The sequence below is a fragment of the Aythya marila genome (genome assembly GCF_965140915.1).
Source record: "Aythya marila genome assembly, chromosome: 7".
Taxonomy (NCBI): Eukaryota; Metazoa; Chordata; class Aves; order Anseriformes; family Anatidae; genus Aythya; species Aythya marila.
Genome location: NC_139048.1, coordinates 25,072,979 through 25,096,585, shown reverse-complemented (window position 1 = coordinate 25,096,585; position 23,607 = coordinate 25,072,979). Strand labels below are relative to the sequence as shown.

The 23,607-nt window shown below is 41.4% G+C and overlaps 1 protein-coding gene across 6 annotated transcripts in view; it reads right to left on the bottom strand.

Annotated features, from left to right (window-relative positions):
- The window catches only part of ZMIZ1 (zinc finger MIZ-type containing 1), a 347,031-nt gene that overhangs the window by 206,544 nt on the left and 116,880 nt on the right, over nt 1-23,607 (bottom strand). The window contains exon 4 of one of the 6 annotated variants that reach the window (XM_082764519.1): nt 8,446-8,566. The exons of the other annotated variants lie outside the window; for them this stretch is intronic. The gene's annotated coding sequence lies outside the window, so the exon portion shown is untranslated. The remainder of the gene's footprint in view (nt 1-8,445; nt 8,567-23,607) is intronic. 6 annotated transcript variants of the gene reach the window in all.

Below are 23,607 nucleotides of genomic sequence, written 5' to 3'. Positions count from 1 at the left end.
ATCTTGTTGCACTTGCACCTCTTACAGCAAAGGTCAGAATCCTTCCTTAGTCATCCACTATGTTATCTCATTTACAAAAAGAGATATCTTTTTCCCCATATTTCCCTCATAGGAGTTATTGGAGCCAATAGCTGATTAGCACCTTTCACCTCCTGATAACCTTGCAACAATAGCACTGCCCTGCAAGCAACTGGCTCTCGCTGTTCATTGATTTCAGTGAGAAGCCAGTTTTGCACAAGGATGCATTATCTTCCCGAGACTGAAAAAGATTTATATAATGAAACTTTGATAAAAATCAGCTCTTGAGAGCAGTTACAGGATAAAGTCAAAGGTTTCAAAAACTCTAAGTGATGCAACAAATAGGTTTAAAATCATGTTTGATATAATACTTCACCAGGGCCTAAAATTTCACTGTATCACAACAAGTTTCAGCAGATGTATGTTCCTATACCTGGACTCAACTGTAGGTCCCTTGTATTTGATAAATTAGGGGATGAGCTAAACTTCAACTTGCCTTGTAGCAAAACCAGCAATAACTCAAAACCTTTATTTCATAGAGAGAAATTTCAGGAAAAATAGGTTGTTTAAAAAAAAAGTAGTAGAGGCTTTTCCTGCCAATTACTTGCAATATTTTTTCCTGAACTGCCTACAACTACTTCATGGTAGACTGAATGATTTCTAGCCTTTGCTGGAACGTGCTGCTACTGAAAGCCATCAGTGCACGGTCATCCTTGTGTAGCGGCCTCAGCTCAAGGCTTCGCGCATCATGTGTCATAGGTAGACCGCCACTGTACAGATTACTATGTCAGGAGCACTGCTTTTTGGTTTTCCTTAATAAACCAGACTGTCATTCAGAGCAGGACAGCAGCCGCTGTTTGTGAGCAGCTCTGCCAGCCCTGCTGCAGCAGAGGAGACAGCTTCCGAGAAAGGGACTGGACAGCTTGAGGTGAAACCAGCTGAGATGTCCTGAGGGAAGCCAGGCTTCCTCGTGAGCCCCTGCCGGTAGCCACGCTTACCCAACATGCACACCATGTCCTGGAACAGCAGCCTGCCTTGCTGTGAATCAGCTGCATTCCAACTTTTACAGAGGCACTTGCTGAAACCTCCATTTCCTTTTGTCTTGCTGGTCTTGTACTGCTGCCATTCCAGACTGGTTCTGAAAATTACACAGCCTTCTTCCAGGAGAGCTTTGGCTTTTGGAAGAATAAAGCGGGCTGTCTAAGCAACATCTGTTGCCTTTGCAACAGCTGAACTGATAACAGGTAAAAATGGTTGGAGTTGAAATATCCCCTATTTACACAGACAATCCCAAATGGTTTTATCACACGATGGCAAACACCATTAAAGCTGCCTGTATTGCAGCAGTGCTCTAAGCCAACAATCAACCTGGTAAGTACATAAAACAAAAAGAGTATGCCTATAATCAAAAAGGACAAGAAATGACAGCGAATAGGACTACACCTCTTCTACATGGTGGGATTAATTGAGGTCCCGTGGATACACAGCCAGCATTTCGCCAGTGCCTTATGCACAAAGCCCTGACCCCCGCTATGACAGCGCAGGACAGCCCGCTGGCTCACTCCGGCACTCTGAGCAGCGGTCTCCGCTTTTGGAGAACTGTTAGAGCCAGTGCTCTGATTTCATGGCTCTCAGAAAGTGAAAAATCTTAAGTTTATTAGTAAGCCAATTAGCATCTTGCTAGCACCACCTTCATATTTAATTATATTTAGGATGTAATTATCAGGAAAGGCTTTTGTCAATACCCTCACTGCTATTAGCAAAGTCATGCCCAAGGAACAAATAAGGACAGCATATGAATATTATTCAAAGCAATTTGAACCATGTGAACATTACATTGTATTCATGTCATGTCTCTGCTATCTTAATTTTTTACTTTTTACATTACAGCATCACATGACATCTTTTAAAAGCTTCAACAAATTAAACAGCATGATAGAAATATTATTGCAAAGGAGACTCTTGGTTCTATGCAGGCACATAGATTAGACTGACATATTTATCCTTTCTGACATTATAAAGCCATTAAAAGGTAATCTTTCTTATGTTATCTTGAATTAAAATGTTATTTTGAAATTAAAGACTCAAGTCCTAGAATTAAAGTGACTGTTGTGTGGAAATCTCACTTGTCTCTATTTTTTGTTAGCGCGTTAGAAACAAAAATCTTGAAAAATATAATTCCTGTTTCCTAAGTGCCTCAAAGGTGTTTTCTTTTTTTAAAAAAATTGCTCCTCCAGATCTGTATGCTTTTCCAGAGAAAAGCTGGCCGAATTGCAATAATCAAGCAAGTTCTTCCTCGTAGTGACATGCAAATCCATAAAACATCTCCCGGCAAGTCCTGCAGAAGACAGTGCGCTGAATGCCCACAGATCAGCCACTCTGCAAACCGTACTCAGCACAGGGATGGAAGCAGTCTGTGGCCAGCTGTACCAGCAAAACCCTCGTGACGCGGAGCATTGCACAAGGAGCTCTCCCTCCGCTCAGAGCAGCAGCTTCTCCGCATGGCAGCACACACAGGCAGCCTGGATGCGAGTCAGCGAGCTGGAAGGGAGCATCTCCCAGGCCAGGCTCCTTCCCTGTGTCAGCACAGGCATGCAGGGCAGCAGTTCAAAACGAGAGGTGAACTGGAACAAGAGGTTCATCACACGGAATAAACCAGTTACTTCCCCGAAGTGCCATGAGCTGTACTCGTTAGGATGTGTGTGGGGATCGGTAACCACATGGCAGGGCTGCTTCTGGATGACAAGCCTTCCCCCGGGAAGTGTGCGTGGTAACCTCGGCTTAAACACACAACTCGTACACCCATGCCACAGGAAAATTTCTACTTCAGTCTAAGAAAAAACACTGCAACTAATCACATCTTATTTTTATTTTTTTTCAATGTATTTGTAACACTTTTCAAAGGCTACACAGTCACTCAGAACATTTATCTTGAAAAAAAAATATTTTTTTCCTGCTAAAAATTGTTCTAGGAAGGCAGCAGAGCTGCAGCCTTGTTTGCCACTAAGTTGGGTGTTAGAGCAGAAGAGTTGGGCTGAAGCAGAAACCCCTGTCTCCAGCAAAAGCTAGTGTTCCAGAAAAAAATGCTGCCCTTATTTCTATTATTTGTTTTACACTGATATCTACAGACCCCTTGCCAGATACCAAAGCGAACTACAACACGCATTCTCCCAGCAGAGATTTATAATCTAATAACAGGATATGGCATAGGTGAAGAGACTTGTCCAAGGTCACATAGTAGATACACGGCACAAATAAGGATGTCAATACTTCCTGACACTCTTTCTACTCCCTTGCCATCTAATTCATGTTCCCTCCCTACACCTTTGATGACAAACAAGCAAAGAACCTATTTAAGGCAGCAGGAGGGGGATGATCTCACGTCCGCTGTTAGACTGTGAGCCCTTTTTGCTGATGAAATAAAAGGTTCCCATTTATCTTTAAAGGGAACAGATGCAGGTATAGTCTTTATTTGCTACTACCAAGAGATCAGCACAATTGATATTCCTAAATTTAAATCATAAATTCAAATAATAAATTCAAATCATAAATTGAATTTCACAATAAACATGCATTAAAATTCCTTTTAATTAAAGATTGGTACTTAAAATAGCAAAATCTACACCAATCTTCCTTTTGTGATATTTCTTGCTGCTAATTCTCAACAGCAACGTTTTAAAGAGATCGAAAGCATTAAGAAACATAAGCTTAACTATCTGCCTTCCCTGCCTGCCTTTGTTTACCATGTAAATTGCCACCCACACACTTTCCCATATAGAGCACAGTGGGGTACTATTCACCAGCACAGAGCTTCAGCAAATGCAGCTCCTGTCCCCAGCAGGATTTAAGGTTATGCCTGGAGTTCATTCTTGAAGTCATATAAATTTATCTGGGGGTAACAGGAAAAGGAGGCCTGATAAGAGCCACTGAGCTAATCCGGCTCACGCCTCATGGACCTGGAGGTGGGGGACCAGGAGGAGGCTTGGAACAGAAAGTGTACAGAAATGAGCTGATTTCAGAGATAGACATTTCAACCACGTGAATTTGTGTTTCACTGGGGCTCCTTAATGACAGATGTAACCCACATGCCACACTATGAATCTAAAATCGTGTTAAAACAAGACACTGAAAATAACCAAAGACCCACAACTATGTAGGCTTAAATTCCTTGAAACAACAGAAATTACTGACGAGTATTTGAGCGTTTTTGTCTTTTGGTCTGATATTTTCTTTCAAAAGCTTTACTAAATAACACTCGGCCTCAACAGTCACTACAAAGTACTGTCCTACCACTCCAGAGACCCAGCAAGAGCACTGACTGTCGCTGACTTTCTCGGCGAAGCGTCCATGTGGACGCTCATACATGCTCAGCACCCAGCTCTGTGCCTGCCGGTCAGGGTTTGTGGTGCGGGAAGGAGCAGCTCGCTGCTGGCACTTACCGTCCGGGCTGGGGAGGAAGGGGGGTTACGTCAACCTCCACATGCTGCAGCTTTGCTTTGGTGAAAGCACTACCAGAGGAGAAAAAATTTAAGGCCTCTACACTGCTGTATAGCACAGCCTGCGGAGGAATAAAAATAATGAAACAAAGCCCCTCAAACTTCACACACAAAAAACCATTGTATTCCACAACCTCAAAGCAGGGCTGTTGCAGGAGAGGACAGGCACTAAATAACACACAAAAGAAGTTCCAGCATCCACTTCTGTGATTTACTTGCTTTTAGAGGTTTCTGTGTGTATACACGCACAACCCAAACCCCTACATTCCTGCAGAAGCCAAAAAAAACAATGCACATCATACAAACACACATACATGTATGTCTAACTACAGGTATGAATGTTTACTACAGCTAGGCTAAGTTTACAGTGCAGGGAAAAAAAAAAAAAAAAAAAAAAAAAAACCTGCATTAGACCACATAAAAACATGCCTGTATAAAGATTTTGAGGTATTACTTCTCCAGTTATCCTAGCAGTAATTTTTGTAATTTTGAATTTACATCATGGGAGAATCCCTTCTAGTTTCAATTAGTAGCCTTTACTGCCTAAAAGTCTTCACTTTAATCTAATTTTTTTCTAATTTTTTTCTTCCTCCAGTGAAATGTTTTGCCATTAAGCAAAATGGAGGATTAGGAATAATCACGATTAATGGAGCAAATGTTTGTATAATAAAATCATGCTTGTATCAGCAGGCAAAGCAAAAGACTGAGGACAGCTTCTCCACTCCTGATTTTGTACTGCGCAGCCTCAGATATTACAGGAAAACAATTTAGAGTGAAAGATTATCCTCTGGCTCTTGATCTGGCATTGTGTTTACTCAGGACAAACAGAAGTGATGTTATCCCAAGTGACATGTTTAGCAAGCTTGGAACTTATGTTTTGTTCTGCCTCTTTCTCCTTCCCTCCCTCCCTTTAAGGGCAAGATCTTGGGAAATAAGTATTTTTATAAGGTCTGATTATCAAGGCTTTTTTCAGCTGTGAAATTAAGCAGTAAGTTTCCCATTGTCTAGTTATCATATTCTTTCAGGGTTGCAATGGGCTTTTAGTTTCCTCTTCTGAAACTATTTCCTATTATCCCTTTCTCTATCATTCCTGCCTTAAAATATTTTGTTCTAAGCATCAGAATGTATCAACAGATTAGACTACGGGCTTACTACACAGTCTAAGTTTTACAGAGATGATACAACAGTAAAAGCCACCTTCCAACTTTGATGTAAAGAGCGTTACATGGGAGATGCATAGTCAGGCTGTAGCTGCTGGGAATGTTCGAAGTATTCCCTCAAAAACCACTCCTTCAATTATTCATGGGTTAGCTGTGCCCCCAAAGTGGTATCCCCTGTGTACGGTGTCTAAGCAGGAAGCTGCAGAGATTGATCAAATCCCACAGGGGAAGAAATGAGTAAAGGTTGGTTGTCATTGAGAATTTAATGCTGTTCTTTTCATTAGAAATCATTCCTTGCAGAATAGATGGAAAACAGCTTGTGCTGTAAGAATCAGCATCTAGCAAGGGTCTTGTTTGCAGTGCTGAGATAACTACTGCTGCATGGAAGAAGCTGTGCCTGGGAGTTTGACTGGTCAAATGTTAAAGATATTAATTTTGAAAGGAAGGAAAAGTCAAGAAAATGCCAATTTAATAATCTTCAAAAGAATTCACTGCATAGCTCAGGAAATACTGGCAGAAGGTAGATGCCTTTATTACAAGGGGAAGACAAATGAAAACACATATTGGAAAAAGAGAGCTTGCTTTCCTAGCATCCTTACTGCGAGTCTTAGAGGCCTCTGCTGCCATGTGGTCAGAAGGACATTAGCTGGCTCCTATCCGTTTTGCTACCACTGAAGTTTTAAAACGTACCCTAGTGGTCTTGCTTTAAGATCTAAAGCTCAGATTGTTTTCAATAGTTAATTTTTGGTACTTTGAAAAACTAGTAATACGCAGTATTATGAACACTAGCTGAAGCAGTGTTTCCAAGTATTCTGCTGTATTTGTCAACAGTCTCTCTTACTTGTTTTCATTTCGATCTTCTCTCTCTGCAAGTGTGTGGGCAGTATACCCAAAACACTGCACTTGAACTACACAAGCCGTCTGCACTTCACTGGATTTGACTTCCCTCCTCAATTAAATGAGACCACTGAACACCATTTTTATATAAATATTTGAGCATACCATGTTTATTTGAAAAAAAATATCTGGAAGGACGTCAGGGCAAAACACTCCTCTTCCTTTCTCTTACCTCCCAGGTGCCTGTATAATGGGTCACCATATAATAAATCTCTTCTTACTGTATTTGCCCTGGAGCTGGAAGGCACAGGGTACACTTGGGGCTGTAGTTTTCATAGACTAAAAAAAAATCCAACAGATTTTAGATGATAGCTGCACACACATACACATACATGTAGTATGCTTTGCTGATTCTTTAAACTATTTTAATTGTATTTTTATTTGGAGTCCCAAAGATAGACCTAGATTGAGTTTATTTCTGCCAGGATGTCTGTACAATGTATTTATTGGGAGTAATATGTTGTGAGATTAGAGTTTCTTTACACTATCACTTCAGATTGTTGATATTAGCATCACATCAAATATGCAAAAATGAGGATGGGTGATTTTGGGAATCGGCACAAGATTACACCATGCCATGACTAGTAGATTTTGCTTGTTCCACAAAGGCAAGGTCCAGATCTGCTCCCACACAAATCCAGGCGAATTTGCATTAGAAGCTTTGGTTTGGACACACCATATACTAATTAGTAGCAAAATGTACAATCCACATGCTAGCATACTCGCAGCTGTTCAGCCGAACAGTTATAACGTGGACACATTGTCAAAACGAGAGCAGCGATTGCTCAGCGTTTGGGTTTATTCCGTGGTGCCTGCTGGAGGGCAGCAGCCCACAGCCAACACCATCACCACCGTCCCTCACGCACAACCTCTAGCAGGCATGCCAACACGGCAGCTGGCTTCTCCGAGTCCCCTGATCCTAATGAAACCAACTGAGAGAAGTAGATAGCCAGCTGCCACCAGCTCCTCCACCAGCAAGGAAGCCTGGACACAGACCATCTCGTGCTCCCCATAACAACCGGGCACAGAAAAGTTCCTGTGCCAGCCTCCGTGTACTGCAGTTCCCGTACAGCTTCTACAACAAAGGACTTCAGAGCACTTAAAGAAAAAACAAAGAAGGCAACATGGTCTTTAGGGACATTGGTTGCAAAACTGACTTGCGATAAGATTAGTTCTCTCAGCTCTACACACAGCAGTCTTTCTTTGGCCAACAATGTGCGCCACAACCACATGAATTATTTTTATGGATGAATAGTGTTTTACAGTTCAGGTCTTCTGAGCTACACACTGAGTCAAACTATTCAGCGAATACCAGTTCCATCACAAAATTCAGGGCCTGTTTTGGCTGGTTCTCCAATAGTCTAACAAGGAGATTTGGTCATTCTTGAATACACACTTAAAGAGGTTACAAACCCGTTTATAAGGGTACTTTGGGGATTGCTTACCTTTTCTATGTGCTGCTTCCTTACTCGGAGTATGCAACCAGGCACAGAACAGACCATTGTTGATGCTCTAACCTCATGGCTAGCAGACAATGAATAGCAACTATGCTCCCTACTCTCCTTCCTCCTCTCTGATCCCTCAAAAGAAAGCCCCCAAACCAAAAAATGCAGTTCAATATACATTTTCAGGAAAATTGCTTATGCTAGATTATGTACAACTCCCTCATTCACTGACACTTGAACAAAGAAACCCTGCTTATCTGCACACTTCAGAAAGTAATAGGACCATAAGCATAATTTTATACTCTGATGTAGTCGAATATTTTGTGTTACTCAACAGATTTTTTCCTATGGTGTATTCTCAAGCATATATATCTACAACACTGCATTGTTAATTACTCCATCAGTTTTAAAGTCTGTCAGGATTCTTACCTTTTATTTTTAGCCACTTCCAGTACTTTTGGTCTGAGTCTAAACCAAGGAGCAGAGGACGTAGATTTCTATTAATCAATCAGTGATGGCAGTGGTGGTGTGTTCTAGTTTTTCATTCTGACTGCAAAGCAAAATTAAAAGCTATATTTTGCAAATTTACACATTATGCATTGTAGCAGCAGCTGGTGGACTGCTGCTGAGACAGACCGTCTTCTCCCTTCCAGTCCCCTGTGACTGGGATGGAAGAATTACAGGACAGCACTAGCAGCTGCTGCTGCTGCCCGAGAAGCAGCTAGCCAAGGGCTCTGGAAAAATAATTGGGGAGGCGGGGGAAGGGAAGAAGGGGGACAAAGAAGTTGGGGAGGGGAAAGCATTGCCAAGGCTGGCTACACAAAAGACACATTGCACCTTGCCTTGAAAAGAAACAACAAATTAACTGCTTTGGGCTTCCTTCAGGAGGCACAAGGCTCTTACACCTTCATGAGACTTCGAAACAGTAATGATTTTTGATAAGGACTTTTAGAGATTAAACAAAGTGAGCAAAGGCAAAATTCTCTGCAGTCAGATGACTGCAGCGGTTTGCTCTTGAATCCTCTAAACATAACGCAAAACATACGACAAGCCCCCTTCCTCACAGCTTTTGAAAAGCTCTGAGACACAATCGTTGTGCGGAGCACTGTAAGATAGCACACACACAGGCTACAAGTCAATTCATGCCCTGTCTGTCTCCCGTAAAACAGGGAAAAACCAAACCCCTTCTCACACACGTGCAGTCACAAAGGTAAGTAAGGGACGACTCCAAGACATCCACGTGTGAACAAAGATCACTTACTTTATTAGATAGGAAAGTGGAACGAGATGGAATTAGGCCAGTTTGTGAGAACGCTGCTCAGTGCAGCCGCTCAGCTCATTCACGGGTTTGGTCACTTCAGCAGTGTCTCAGTGGGGGCACGCCATGCCCACTCATGCTACTCACCACACTGAATACAAAGGTCACCTCCAGAGGCCTGTAAAACACCAGCAGACCGACTGACCAGACAACACCTGCCCGCCTCCCAGAGCCTGAACTACATTCACCCTGAAGCTTTCCCATTTCCTGGTGTATCTCCCAGGTTCAGAAGCTGTGCCCACAGCTGATCCCACCCAAGGGGTCACACGCAACAGGCCTCTGTGAGCACTGCTGTGGTTCCGCTCAGATCACTGCCCCTTACGACAGTAACTTTTAGTTTAACAGAACTAACCGAGGCACACTTGTTTTTGAGAGGTGCAGGTACAACCCATCACGCCACGACAAAACCCAGTCCTGCACCTTGGCGTTCCTTCTACTGAGTGACTTGAATGCAAGATAACAAGTTTGTCACCAGTGGGCACTGCTTCATTCCCAAATCTTTGAGGGCAGATGAAAAATTCTGGGTTAACTATCAAATTATGGATTAACCATTAAAAACAGATTAAAGAAAACATTCTGCTATTCCAAATAAATCAGTAAGTAAATAAGAAAGCCACCATGGATGTTGCCTTCTATGCCCTGTGCACAAAGATTTGATAGGAGGACATACATTCATAATTCTATTCCTGTTTGGGAGAATATGCTTCAGCTTAAATATATACCTCAGCTTTTAACTGCAGAACCTGCTTTTATCCAGTATATCTGGTCATTAAAAACAAAACACCATCAAATGTTCATTGAATTAATCTCACACACAAACGAAGGAATGCTTAAGGTCACAAGAAAGTACTGCTGGCTGAAAGCGTTTTCATTCGTTTTGTCATGTGTCAAACCCCTCTCCACATCAGCCCAGAACTCTGCACACAAAACCAGCACCATTACAAGCAGACACAGGCTTCTCTGTGTTCGAATTTCACATTTATTCTGGGAAGCTATACCAGTGATTGCTATCTGGAGAAACATCTTTTGATCTATCATCAATTTCCTGAACAACATATCAGTTTATTGAGTGGGGCTTTTCAGACTCTGGTATCTCATTCAATAGCATTACGCCTCACAATGTTTTTGAAAAACTATGGTTATAATATTGAGATGCCTACAGAAGACACTTCCTCAAAAACCTAACCACAGGTATCTGCTGCTCAGATTATCAGGGACTCAACATGTCTAAAAGTTTTTTAAAAATTTAATAAACCCTTCCTCCTTAGCATATTAGACCTTATCTTTTTTCTAAATCCAGAGACTATCTGCTGAAAACACTCGTGCATGTGTCTGAGATTAGGCCCACCATCGGTTTTATTTTTAATACATACAGGAAAGAACTCTCAGCGTTATTAAGCAATTCTACTGCTACAAATGCTTCACAATTTACCACCCAGGCCTGCTTTTTCCAGGCTGTACTACCTACTTCAACTTACAGCAAAGGTATTGGCCTCAAGATGCTCACCATGCAATTTCCTTCAGATCTCATTCTGTGGTGTTTTTTGAAATTACCAAGTCCAAGTTTACTAAAAAAGTATACATGGACAAAGTAAAAATAAATTGTTTTCCTCAGAACAGGTATATGAGAAACCACCTCGCTGAAAGTGTGGCCAGAGTTACAGAACCACCAAATGGCTGGGGCTGGAAGGCTCACATTCAACTCAGTGTCCTCCAGGCCCTTTTCCTCCAAGCTGGGTGTCCCCCCACCACGCACTGGTGCCTGGGGCTGCTCCTCCCCAGGTGCAGGACTTGGCTTTTCCCTCGGCTGAATTTCTCCACCCTGTGTGGGTCCCTCTGAATGACAGCAAAGCCTCTGGTGTATGAACCACTCGTCCCAGTTCTGTACCCTCAGCAAACGTGCCCTGTCACTGTGATCACTGATGGAGATGCTCAACAGTATTAGAGCCAGCGTCGACCCCTGGGGTATGCTGCTAGTTACGGCCTACAACCAGAGCCGATGCCACTTCACTAGCAATCTTGCTGGCAGGCAGAGCTGAGGGAGCCAAAAGTAATGGCACAGAAAACAAATTACCCTTTTACTCCCACCAGAGCATTTGCAGATCAGAGTTGAACAGTATAATGGCAAGGCACAGCTGGAAACAGATATTTTCTAGCTGGTCATGTTGTATGAAAAAAATCCTTACAAAACATCTAGTCCCAAGAGCCGTCACTCTGACATTTACCTCAAGGATATGCATTTCTTGCAAGTTTCCCTGGCTTTTACTCAGTCAGTCTTTATTCCTCACGTGAGGAAACTGGTGAAGTCAGAGGAACAGTGTAAAGATTTGCAATGAAACCATTATAATCATACATCCAAAGAAAACGTAACTTTTGCCAGAACAACTCCTTCATTTATAAAAGCTTGTTTTAACTTCAGTTTTCTGTACAGTTAGACCTGAAACCACTTGCATCCATGAACTACAAAAAGAAGTTCAGTCATGACGTGAAGGTACAGTGGCAATATGGCTTATGGCACGCGTTCAGCATTCATGCCAGTTTATAGCTTTCCGAGTGAAGACACAGTCTATATCACAGAAATACCAGGGTTAAATTGCACAAGAGTCTTGACTGTCCTCCTAAAAGACCTAACCAGTTAAGGAAGAGTATAGCTCTTTTCCCCTGTAATTCATTAGGAAGGATTTATAAGAACGGCTTGGCTTATTGCCGCAAGACAACCAAGGCACGTGGCCTCAAAAGACCCAGCGTCACACACATGGAAGCAGAGGATCAATAAGGACCGGTAAATAGGGTATAATGACAACCAGCACCTGGAGCAGCCTATTTCAGATATTGATTTCATGTGGCTCCATAGTGAAAATATAAGCCAGGCAGGTCTCTTCCTAAGCAGCAGCTCTCTCAATGACATCTCAGTCACTTAAACGTTAACTGAAGTTACTCATCTCAGCGACTGAACCATCTCCCTCTCCTCCCTCCTTTTTGACCCAAAGCTACTTTTGAACTCGACCTTCTTTCAGTCTCTCCAGTAAGAATGAAGCCTTTGATTCTTCTGGAGGTTTGGCACCATCTTGGAGAGGTGGCCATTGTCTACTGCTCTCTGCAAAGGAGCGCTTTTTGCTTTCCCTCTATTATCTCTTTGCCACTTACTTTTATTTATCCACAATTCACTTGCTTCATTTACTTAACCAATTGCTATACCCGCATGTCTCTTCCCCTCTCGGTAGGGAGGCCACTGCTCCACAGCACAGAAACTTACGAAAAGCACTTACTTCATGAAAATGCATTCAGCACATGTTAGTAGCAGTAAGCCCAGTGAATATTTAGTAGGAGTGAAATCACTTAAACACATACAAAGGTATTTAAGGTATTCTGCCATTTGCTCCAGTTTTAAAGATTGAGATATCTACAATTCAAGAACACAAGGAGTTTGTTCTGAAGATGGCCTCACCACACACATATTTTCCTAAGACTTTTGAAATCAGAGAGCGTGCCTGTATTTTGCATTTCATAAAAATATGTACAGTCTCTACAACTGAGCAATTATTTCACATTTCATGCAAAGGGCATTAGAAATACAACACCTGGGCTCACACATTTAGCCTGAAGCTTCAGAATGATAACATGCTTTGTGTGTGGCCAAAAAAAAGTATCAGCTGCAAACGTGGTTGTGCATATATTTATATGTAAAGAAATGATTTTACTAGCTATGGAAGACAAAGACAGCCCTCCCAGTGCTGTATGTTGTCACAGGTGTATTACTGACTAATATCAAAACAGATTCCAGTCCACTAATCTGTTTTCAGAAATCCAACTCCCTTGATGCAACAAAATGAGCAAGTTTGGTCAATTCCCTGGTTTCATGTATGAACCTATAATAGTACTAGATTAGGAACCACATTATTTATTGATAATTCAGACTTTTTAATAAAGCATTATTTGAGACTAATATATACATCCCTGCACCACACTGTTGAGGAAGGGAACGAGCACTGTAATGAACCTCCACAGCAGACCCTATTTTTAGAATACTCTCAAATTCATCATTAAAGTTTATTCTGTGCAAAGAACCTTTGTTCCATAAAGAACTGGAACGTAAACTTCAGTTCTATTTCAGACAAACACTGTTACTAGTTAAAGCCATTCTGTAATGACTATTAAAAAAGAAAAACAAAAAACGTTCTTTTTGTGCCAGAGCTATTACTGAGGTTCCCTACTAAGGAACGCAATCATTGGCTGGATGTCTAGCCTGTTATATAATTACTCAGAGCTTATTATACACACACAATCTTATAAAATATGTGGATTATGCAAACAATCCTACTATATTGATATTTCTCTGACCAGTCCTTATAAAAAGCTAGAGACACAAGTTGGTTTGCCACGTTTCTGGGCAAAATCAGCTGGCAATGGTTCAAACTGAAAAGTCACAATGGATGCCACAACATGGGCAAGGGTGCTGAAGCCTGTAACCCAGATGTTTGCCCTCACTAAGCTGGGAGGAAAACAGGCTTTAGCCAGGTAGCATCAGTGAAATCATCAAGATTATTTTGGTTGAGAAAGGTGGAATTACATAAACCTAAGCGCAAAAAAAAGTGTTGCAGCCCCAGCAAATATATTGAAAAGGCAGTAGAAGTGACATAGTAACATGAACTGTCAAGGCCACTGTTCATTTCTAGTGTGTAGGGCCTACAGTAAACACTGGTTTAGAATATTAGATGGAACTGCAAAGATCTAGCCCAGCCTCAACTTCATGGTATTACTCACTACTGCAGCACCATGATAACAAGCACATGCCCCTAATATAGGAAAAGGAGTCTCAGAAGATTTCCAATGTTGCTTTCTTTAACAATACAGCTGGAATAAAGTTCAGTCAACAAAACACAAGCCCATGGCCTTATGACATATTTCCTCAATAGCAACACAATTACTTGTGCTGTACTAACAGAAAAAGTGTGATTTACATCTATTTTTACCTACATGTTTCTAGAGAGCTAGTATACAGCTGTTTCTCATGTATATGTTTCTTGTACTTGCAAATGTAATCAATATTTTACATTTTCTATTTTTACTTCAAAATGACAGCTCATAGGAGTCATTAGTAACTGCACAGATCAGTGCAGAACCACTCTCTGGAGAGTTCCTTGTCTACACCCATTTTTCATGAAATCCCACTGACTTTTAGTTGCCACCCACCAGAAATGGTGGGGCAGACTTGGGTTTTAGTGTACATCTTAAAATAAAAGCACAAACCTAAAGCAACATCAGAGACAGCAGTCCACAATATTTTTACTGAAACTTTATCTTTTGTGAAAGTAGATGTTTTAAACCCCCAAAACAATTAACGTGAAAGTTTAGTTTTTACTCATGCAAAAAAGTACAAGACCAAAAAAGACCAAAGAACACCCTGTGCCTCTGTTGTTCTCGATGTAACTTAAAATCCAGCATGGATAGTATTTTAAATATTGTTGCATACTGAATGTCAGACATGCAACACAGGGTTAACCCAGTGATCCACCTACCTCAGGATTCTGTCTCCAAGGATGATGGGCAGGGCACAAAAACCACTACCTGTGGTTTATGTCTCATTTACTCCCCCAGCATCCACTGTTGTTACACAGATGAGAACATCTGCCTCTTTTGGTACCTGTGGACCTGTAGACCATAGCCGTGCTTAACCTGCTGGTCTGCCTCCACAACCTCCTCTGGCAACAGGTCGGCCAAGTGATGTAATTTCTCCATGTGCACAGCCACTGCTCCTCTACAAATGAGCCTTGCAACATTCCCTAACAGAGAAGTTAAGGCTATTTTTGGAAGGAAGACTCATAAAAATCAATTCCAATACCTTCAGCAGTGCTTTAGAGCACTGGCACGCAGCAGCCAAACACACCTCTTGTCCCTGGGATTTTTCTAAGAAATTCCCATCACACGGAGTGCAGCAAGAAGATAACAGGAATTACCACAGAGGAACTTGGCCAGTGCTCTAGGCTAGAGGAAAACAAGCTGTTCAAGTAAGCTAACTGTTGCTGTTTTATTACCCTCCCACCACTCTGAGCACAGAAAGGGTACAGCAATACATCCTATTCACACGACTGTGACTCTGCTGGTTGAAAAGTTTTATCAGCCCCTGACCAAACAGCAGCTCACCGTTGCCATTTCCACCACAAGAAGTTAGATGTCACTTTATCTTAACTTGCCTTAGCTGAACATTTTGCTGTTGTTGCTGCTATTGTTTTCATTTGTTCCAAGCATCATTATCCCAAAAGTTGTAGTTAAAACTCAGTGAAGGAAAGACAAGAAGGAGTCACATGGTTAAATTTATTTCCTACCAGCCAGCTGGGCTGCTTCTCTGATGATCATCTGTTTCTTGCGGAAGGAATGAACAAAAGCTACTATTTACATGTTTAAACTAACCCGGCCCAGTTTGTCCCTAATGGTTCACGGAATAATCGTATGAACCATCTAGCTGGCAGGTCTGAGTGGCAGGAGCTTCTGCCAAAGGCAGCAACGGGCTGCCGAGAACGCATGCTTTTCACAGCCTCATCTCTCCCTCTAAAGTCAACCGTAGCTGTCTGAGCGATGAGTACATTTGAAAAGAGGTACCAAAATAGTTCCGATGGGCCACATGCATGATTTTATAATGAGTTTCTAGGGTACAAAGAGGAGATAGGTGTCTACCTCCCTTGGTGCATTCAATTGCAGAAGAGTGCCCCTGCCTTTTCGAAAGGTTAGCATTAGGCATCTGCTCTGGAAAACATTCGTCTTAGATCTCAGCATTTCCCATCATTCTGGACACCTGCTGATGCCTGCCACAAAAGCCAAATACTCAGTTTAATGCTTATCTATCAATTGCTTTGATTCATACAGGAAAAAAAAAACTCAGTACAATGTTTTCTCCGCTTACATCACCAACCAGCTGAGCCATCTAGATCTATTATTCCCCTTTCTTTCAGTTACCCTCTCAGCATTGTTGACAGTGCAAGCAGTGCACAGGTGATACAGCAGACTGAGACAGAATAGGAACATTGTAGTTAGGAGTAATATTTTCTTTTTATATAAAAGAAAACCCCTTATTTATATATTTGGAGATGCAAAGAAACACAGATTATATGATTCACCCTTGACATTTTGCCAGATAACTTAAATCCTGTAATATGCCCCCTAATGACCTGAATATAATACCGTGGTGTTACAGTGTCACTTAAATACTGCAGTGCACTTCCACTGGCAGTACAGTCTGTGGAGTTAATATGTAATGTACAGGATTATACTGCCACTAAAATATTACTTAATGCTGCTGAAATTTCAAATTAATTCTGGGAGCTAAATCATTATTCAACTCTGTCTTTGCAGAGATACATTCCCCCAGTTGTTCTAATAACAGCAATTTCAGGACTAAAAGGTTGGTACTGTCTTTTGAGGGTTGCTCAACTGGAGAAGTGGCCTCTAAACTACCAAGCAAATTAATGCGCTGGTGCATGGATGCTTGTGACCAACAAAATAATTTGAGAAAAAATGGGTTTAAATGTTAAGAGCACTCATAGCGATGTGCTCATAGCATCATTGCATTATTTCACGATAAAAGGAGAGCCTAGTCCAGTTTTCTCTGGATGTTGATACGTAGGCACTCACGTGTTCCCTTCCGCCACCACACTGCTCCACAGACAGGAGATAATATTTGAGGAGACAAATTCTTGCTGAAGTAAACAACGCAACTGCTGGTAACCGATGAAACCAATCTATGCCAGCCAAGGATGTGGCTTTCAAGTCACGCTGAGTTCCAGTTTTCCAAACCTAAGTAAACAAACTTTGCCTTTTTACTGCACTGTCTTGTTGGTTTTTTATTTTTTTTCCTACGTAATTCCTGTTGCCAGCAAGCATTTTATACGTTTAAGTAACCGTAGCACTTAAGTCCTAAGATGAGCAGATCCTTGACGCTTCATTATAACCCATGTACAAGTTCATTTGCAAACACAGGAAATCGGGGAGAGAGAGAGAAAAACAAAGCGTGGACTTAAAGGCAAAGGCAGACTTCTCCTCTGAAATTCTGCCCTTGTGGTTAGATTAGCCTCTCCCAGCTAGAGCACCGGGTTGTTCACTCCTTCTACAGCCAAATGCCTTAAGCCTGGGAAACGTTCCCAAGAAATACTGTAAAAGAAGTGGTAAATGAGGAACAAGATGGGGCCAAATACAGGGACTGAAAAGAACTTGTGGTTTTAAGTCTACATTTGGAATAATTAATCCTTTTCCTTATTAAAACCGTTACCTACTTCCTCATTCATTAATATTGCCCTTATTTACGCATGTAGCCAGGCCAAAGATTTTCCCCTCCCTCCGAATATAATTTCCTGCTATTGACAGACACTTTCAAGTGCTGGATATGTGTATGTCTACATGGCATATTGCAGGCAGAGGCGAGCCTTCTTGGCCACCATCCAAGCCAGCTGTAAATGAGCCAGCTCCAAACTGGAAGCTGTGTAAGCACAATTAGCACAGCAGTAAGCCTGATCTAACACATCCTGCCAAGAGACCGAGCTTATTAGCTCAGGCTCAACACAATGCTAACGATGGGTACGGCTCTTCTGGTTTGGCTCCATACAGCATGTGGCCAGCTGAAGATGAGCAGATCAAGCTGGCATCTGCTCACAAGACACGGTGTAGGTACACGCTGTCTTGGGGTACACCCTTCCACTGCAAGGTCTATCTGCTTCCTTCTGCATGAACTCCAAAATGCTTCGAATGCAAACCAATGGGACAAAAGTTTGAGGTCTATGAAGACTGAGTGCAGATGGATGGAACAGGGATCTCCAGGTGAGAACTTCAGAGGCAGTATGAGAAAAAAGGGACCAGGTAGGTGTTAGGCATCAGATAGACAGGAAAAAGGCAACAGAAACACCAAGGGAAAGGGAGAGCAAAATACTGCATGACTCTGAAAACTGATAATGGGAATCATGAGCATTCCACCTCTAGCTTATTGGCTCACATCAGATCCAGTGCAGATGGATTTCGGGTCGCGTAATTGGGACCTGAAAAATAAGAGTTCTTCTTCTTCTACAGTTTATAATAAAGGAGCAGTGATAATCTAGTGGTTGGCACTAGTTTATGAGAGAAAGTTAGGAGTTGAGAGGAAAATGAGACAAAAAGCGAAGGGCAGCAATTAAAATTATCACCGAAAGGAAAATAAATGGATAAAAAAACACATTGTAAGAAAAGAGCCTGGAGAGACTGGGAATGTTTACTTTTAAAAGGTTATTAATAAAACAGTCATTGCAAAACTATATTAAGCAGAAACTAGCCAATAGGAGTTACTTGGTGAGCTTCTGCCCACCCAGTACGAGAGCACATAAACAAGAGGAAATTCCATTAAATTAAAGAAGTGCCACATTCAAAGGCAACAAAAGGAAATACCTTCTTATTCAACATGTAATTATATTGTTGAACTCCCTGCCACCAGACTGCTGCTGTGACAAACACTCGGTATCTTTGAAAGGTGTTGTTCGTGCCTGTTTTCTTTCTCTTACCCTACATGCCAAGAAGTATTTTTAGTTCTCACTTACTTAAGCTTTCTGCTGTATGGGACAGGTAGAAGTGGGCGAGAAGAGACCCCACGTGGAGCTGCAGACAGGCTCTTTTGCGTATTCACATCCTAAAGCTGAATGAGGTTTATTTTCACTTGTGAGATTTTAATCTACTTTCTGCACACAGAAGTTTTCCATGGCTTGCTAGCTCGGTATCTTGTCTTTGAAAAGCCTTTGTTTGATCTGTAGTGCAAACTGCATGTTCTCAGCAGAGCACAGGTAGTTTAAGTACATTGACCTGAACATCAGTTTAGGCTACACACCTGCTGGCATTTCACGTGGTATTTCATACATGCCAATACCTAGATTTCAGTCATATTTATCTTCAGGATCCAAGAGAGCATTTGAATCACTGATAGGTGCTTGAAAGGATTTTTTCTTTCCTTTTCCCCATCCTTTCATAAACTTCTAAAAACATTGACAAATCAGGCAGAATTAATCATACCAGGTTAAGAGATGGACTTAGCTGTAGACAAAAGAAAAACTGAGAGCTAAGATTACACTCATATTGTTCTTTTGTCTTGAGGAGGAAAAACATTTCTCTCTTCCCACTTGAAGGCCTCAAAAGGAAAGCTATACTATCAGAAATATCAAGGCTTAATGAAATGTGTGAAAAAAACAGTTGTACCTTGAATTTTCTAACTTCAGTAATAATAAATAGAGGAATTTAAACTCAGTTAAGTACTTTTCAATATGAAATACATTGAAAAATTCTCAACAGTATTACTATTGCAGACCAGTTCAACTTATTTAAAATCGGTTAGCCATTTAGAAATATATAAAATCCATTATTTTCAACTAATTAATTTCAGACTCAGTTCTGGAGAGTCACAACATATGCATACACATACATGTATATAATATACATATGCATAACCTATATGTGTCAAATTAACCCATCAATTCCCTTCTCTATGTATGCTTTTATTGAAAAGATGCAGATTTTTGGCTGCTAAAGCAGTTGATCTAGAACACCCCAGAAGAACACATTTCCAATAGCTGTAAGAACACACTGAGGAGATAAACAAGATTAAGGGGAAAAGGGTAGGCGGAGAAGTAAAATAATTGCTAGTTAGCTATAAATATTTTTGTATTGAACAAAAATAAATATTCAATCAGCGTATTATTTCTTTTGGAAGTACATCTTTACACAAAAATGCAAGCTAGCATCCTTCATAAGGCTGTAAGGATCTTGTCCGTATCACCACAAAAGAGTTCTAGCAATCTCCAGTGCGGTCACATGGTAAGTAGAACATTTCCATACTGATTTTATTTAGTTTCCTTCAAAGTAATGCAATCCATTAAGAAGTAATAATAATAATAAAAAAACTCTGAAGACTTCTGCTAGAAGAAGTACCTCAGAGTAAAAGGCTTGTCTATACTGGATATATGTACACGGCTTTTTGTTTAGACAGAGAAAAAACAGGATAAATCACAATGTGCTTACAATAAGGTTCTTTCATTTTTAACCAATACTGGTCAATTCAATACAGGTCAATTCATCCAGATAGAGAAACCTTCATTAAAAATATAGTTTATTTTGGTTGCTTTTCACCGTGCTGAAGTGATGTCTTCCGACTGTCAAAGGCAATTAAAAACATGGTGCCTTTGAGCACAAGTTTCCATCCTGATTCCCTTTGGCCTGCCTAAACAAAGTTTCATTATAAAGACTTGGGAATTCCTAGGTGACAAGGGACAAAACCCAATGGCATGGGAAGCACCATTCAGATATACACATTATCACCACATAATTAACTGGAAAAATTCTTTGCACTTACAAGGGCATAGAACTTATAAACCAGCGAGATCCACTGAGGAATAAAACAAAACACTGGAACATCTCCAAAAAAAATTAAGTTCTTGTACACTGTTTCCATTAACTTACGAGGTACATTTGTGTCCCTTTTTCACCTAAAATTTGCTACAGTGCTACAGCATTTTACTAACTATCAAAGCACTGGAGACAACATTGGGAAGAAACTCAGACATCACTAGCATTTTACTCCATTACACTGAATGAGATTTCTTGGGTGTTTCTCCCCATTTCTGCATGTTCACTTGGAAAAAGCACAGACAAGCAGAAAGCGCCTAACTCAGAAGACAGTTTTTGAATCACGTCTTGCTTTTTTTTGCACAGAAGATAAATACCAGTGCTCCTGAATTTCTCAGTTAAGCAGCTTGTTTTAATAGCGTGTTTCTCCTCACATACAGCGGGCCCTGTGCCTTTGGGGCTACTCAGCTCCACGCCATTCCTGCTTGCCCGACTGCCCTACCTGCAGAGCAGTGCCTACAGCCACTGACAGCACCCATCCAGAGGACTTGGCCAATGACCATGGTACAATTCCTATGTCACAGCATCCAAGATTTTTCTACCTGCAAGCTCTGGGGAAAAAATGGACTCTGCACTCTCCACCTCACCCTCCGACCCCGAGCAGGCCTCAGCCTGACCCGAGGCCTGTGAAGCAGCAGAAGCACAAGCAGAAGGGGCTCAGACAGTGATTGCTGTGCCCCACCTACCTACCCTTACAGCATGGGAGCACTTCCAAAATTACCACTACGGCTGCCTCAACCATTTCTTCCCACCTTTAAGGAGGGAAAACACCCCTCTTTTCTTACAGCTATTTCTGTCAGCAAAGCTGTTTCTAGGGGCTGATTTCCCTTCCTCACACCTCCAGCCTTAATTCCTGGCACATCTTTGCCTTATTCTTTCTTCTTCCTACCCAAAGACATTCCCAACCATTTGATTCACTGTTTTGCACATCTTCCTTCTTTGTTTTCTGCTGTTGTCCAACATTTTTGTTGCTTCCTCAGCATCCACTGAGACATGCAGAGAGCAGCAGGAGTCAGCCAGCACTGCACTAGTGGCAACCAGACATCACATGTTATATTCAAACAAAACAGAAACCTTATTTTAATAAGGTAAATGATGCTACACTTCTACACCATGGCAATACCCTTAACAATCAGTCACTGAAGTCCTAAAGATTGGCTTCAAAAGGTTTGGTAGGATAGAGGAGGAAAGAGCGAGGAAGTCCTGTTCACATGCTGCACCCAGGCTCCTGTCCCATCCCTGATCTGCCCAGGCTGCTCCTTGGTGTGCTGCTTCTGGGGGAGAATTTGGAAGAAAACAACCACCAGCACCACAAACAAAACCACTCTGTTTCCTAGCTCGGTGACAATCTGCGTGCCACCTTTCTGTAACTTCTGGTACAATTATTAACCTGACTCAGCAACAAAGCCATACTGATATGGTTTTAAGATGTCGACTGAGCATGCACTGAGCAGCTCCTGCAATACATAGCCACGCTGCTCTGGCCATTTTCTCGGCGGAACAGCTGAAACAAGCAGGTCCTGCCTCTGGCCACTTCTTATCAACTCCCTCACACTGCCTCTCCCCACTCCTCCCTAGCAGTGTCAGGGCAGCGTTAAGGCACTGTGTAGTGAATTCAGTCAGTTAGGCTAAAAATACTCCATTCATCCTCCCCCTTCCTGCCCATTTTTGCAGGGTTATTTTTAAGATGGATCCATTCTCTGCTCTTGTTCAACAAGCAGCGCAGCTTGTCTGGAAGGGGAAAGGCAGGAGGGGGAGGAGGAAGAGGAAGATGCATCTCTTCCAGCCCAGGGGTGCAGGAGGCACTGCAGGGTCTACTTCAGCCTGCTTTGCCTCTAAGACCTGCCACATCCATGACATTACAGGCTAATACAGGGCTTCTCACAATCCATGCCAGCTTGAGTTGGTGTTTGCAAAGTCTCAAAAGGAGCCTGTGCTATTCCTACAATTAGAAAGAACAGGTTTGCATAATCTTAACCCTCATATCCCAGGAGCCAGAACTAATTCACTGCTTTTCTAATTTGACTTGGGGATTCTACACTGCACCGGCAGGACTTAGGAAATAGCTCTTCACTGTAACCTCGTTTGAGTGATCATCTTTTGTTTGCATTATTCCAGTTTGCAAGATGACAGCTATCAAGTCAGATTACAGAATGCCACTCACAGTGACACATGCCAAAAGTAAACCATTAAGACCACCTAAACAGTGGAGTTAGGCTTAATATTTAGGTCACCAGGAATTACGTTCAGTAAGAAATGCAGCAATAAAAAAAAAAAGCACCATGTATCTTAACTTTTTTCTTTAGAAATTGGTTACTATTTGATAGGAATTTAATAATAGGAATTATTGAAATTAATTAGACTGATCTGATAAAAAATTTTGGATTCCTAAAAAAACACACCTATACTGTAATACATTTAGTCTGACAGAAAAAAAAAAAAAAAAAAAAAAGGAAAATACAAAAAAAATATCTTCCTGAAGTCCCTGTTCTTTCTGTGTGTTTATGAAGCCTCCGGAAATACCATGGCAAACATTCCAGCTCTACAGCAGTGAGGCCATGTGACCCCAAGGCACAGCAAGGAACTTACTTCCCGAGTTTCTTCATGGAACAGAGAAGTGAGTTTTAGTTTTACTTTTTTAAACCAGGATCCAAGTCTAGGGAAACCTTTAGCAGATTCAGTACATTTTCAAAAACCCAGTTTTAAAACAGGGTGTTTTCTCTCTTTTTTAAAAATACTTTTTGCATTTCTACGACTGCACATGTTATTTTTATAATAAAAGACCAAAGACTTAAGCCTATATTTACTAGGCATAAAACACAACATACTCTTTAAGGCACTACTAAAAACATTTGCCATGTCCTCCA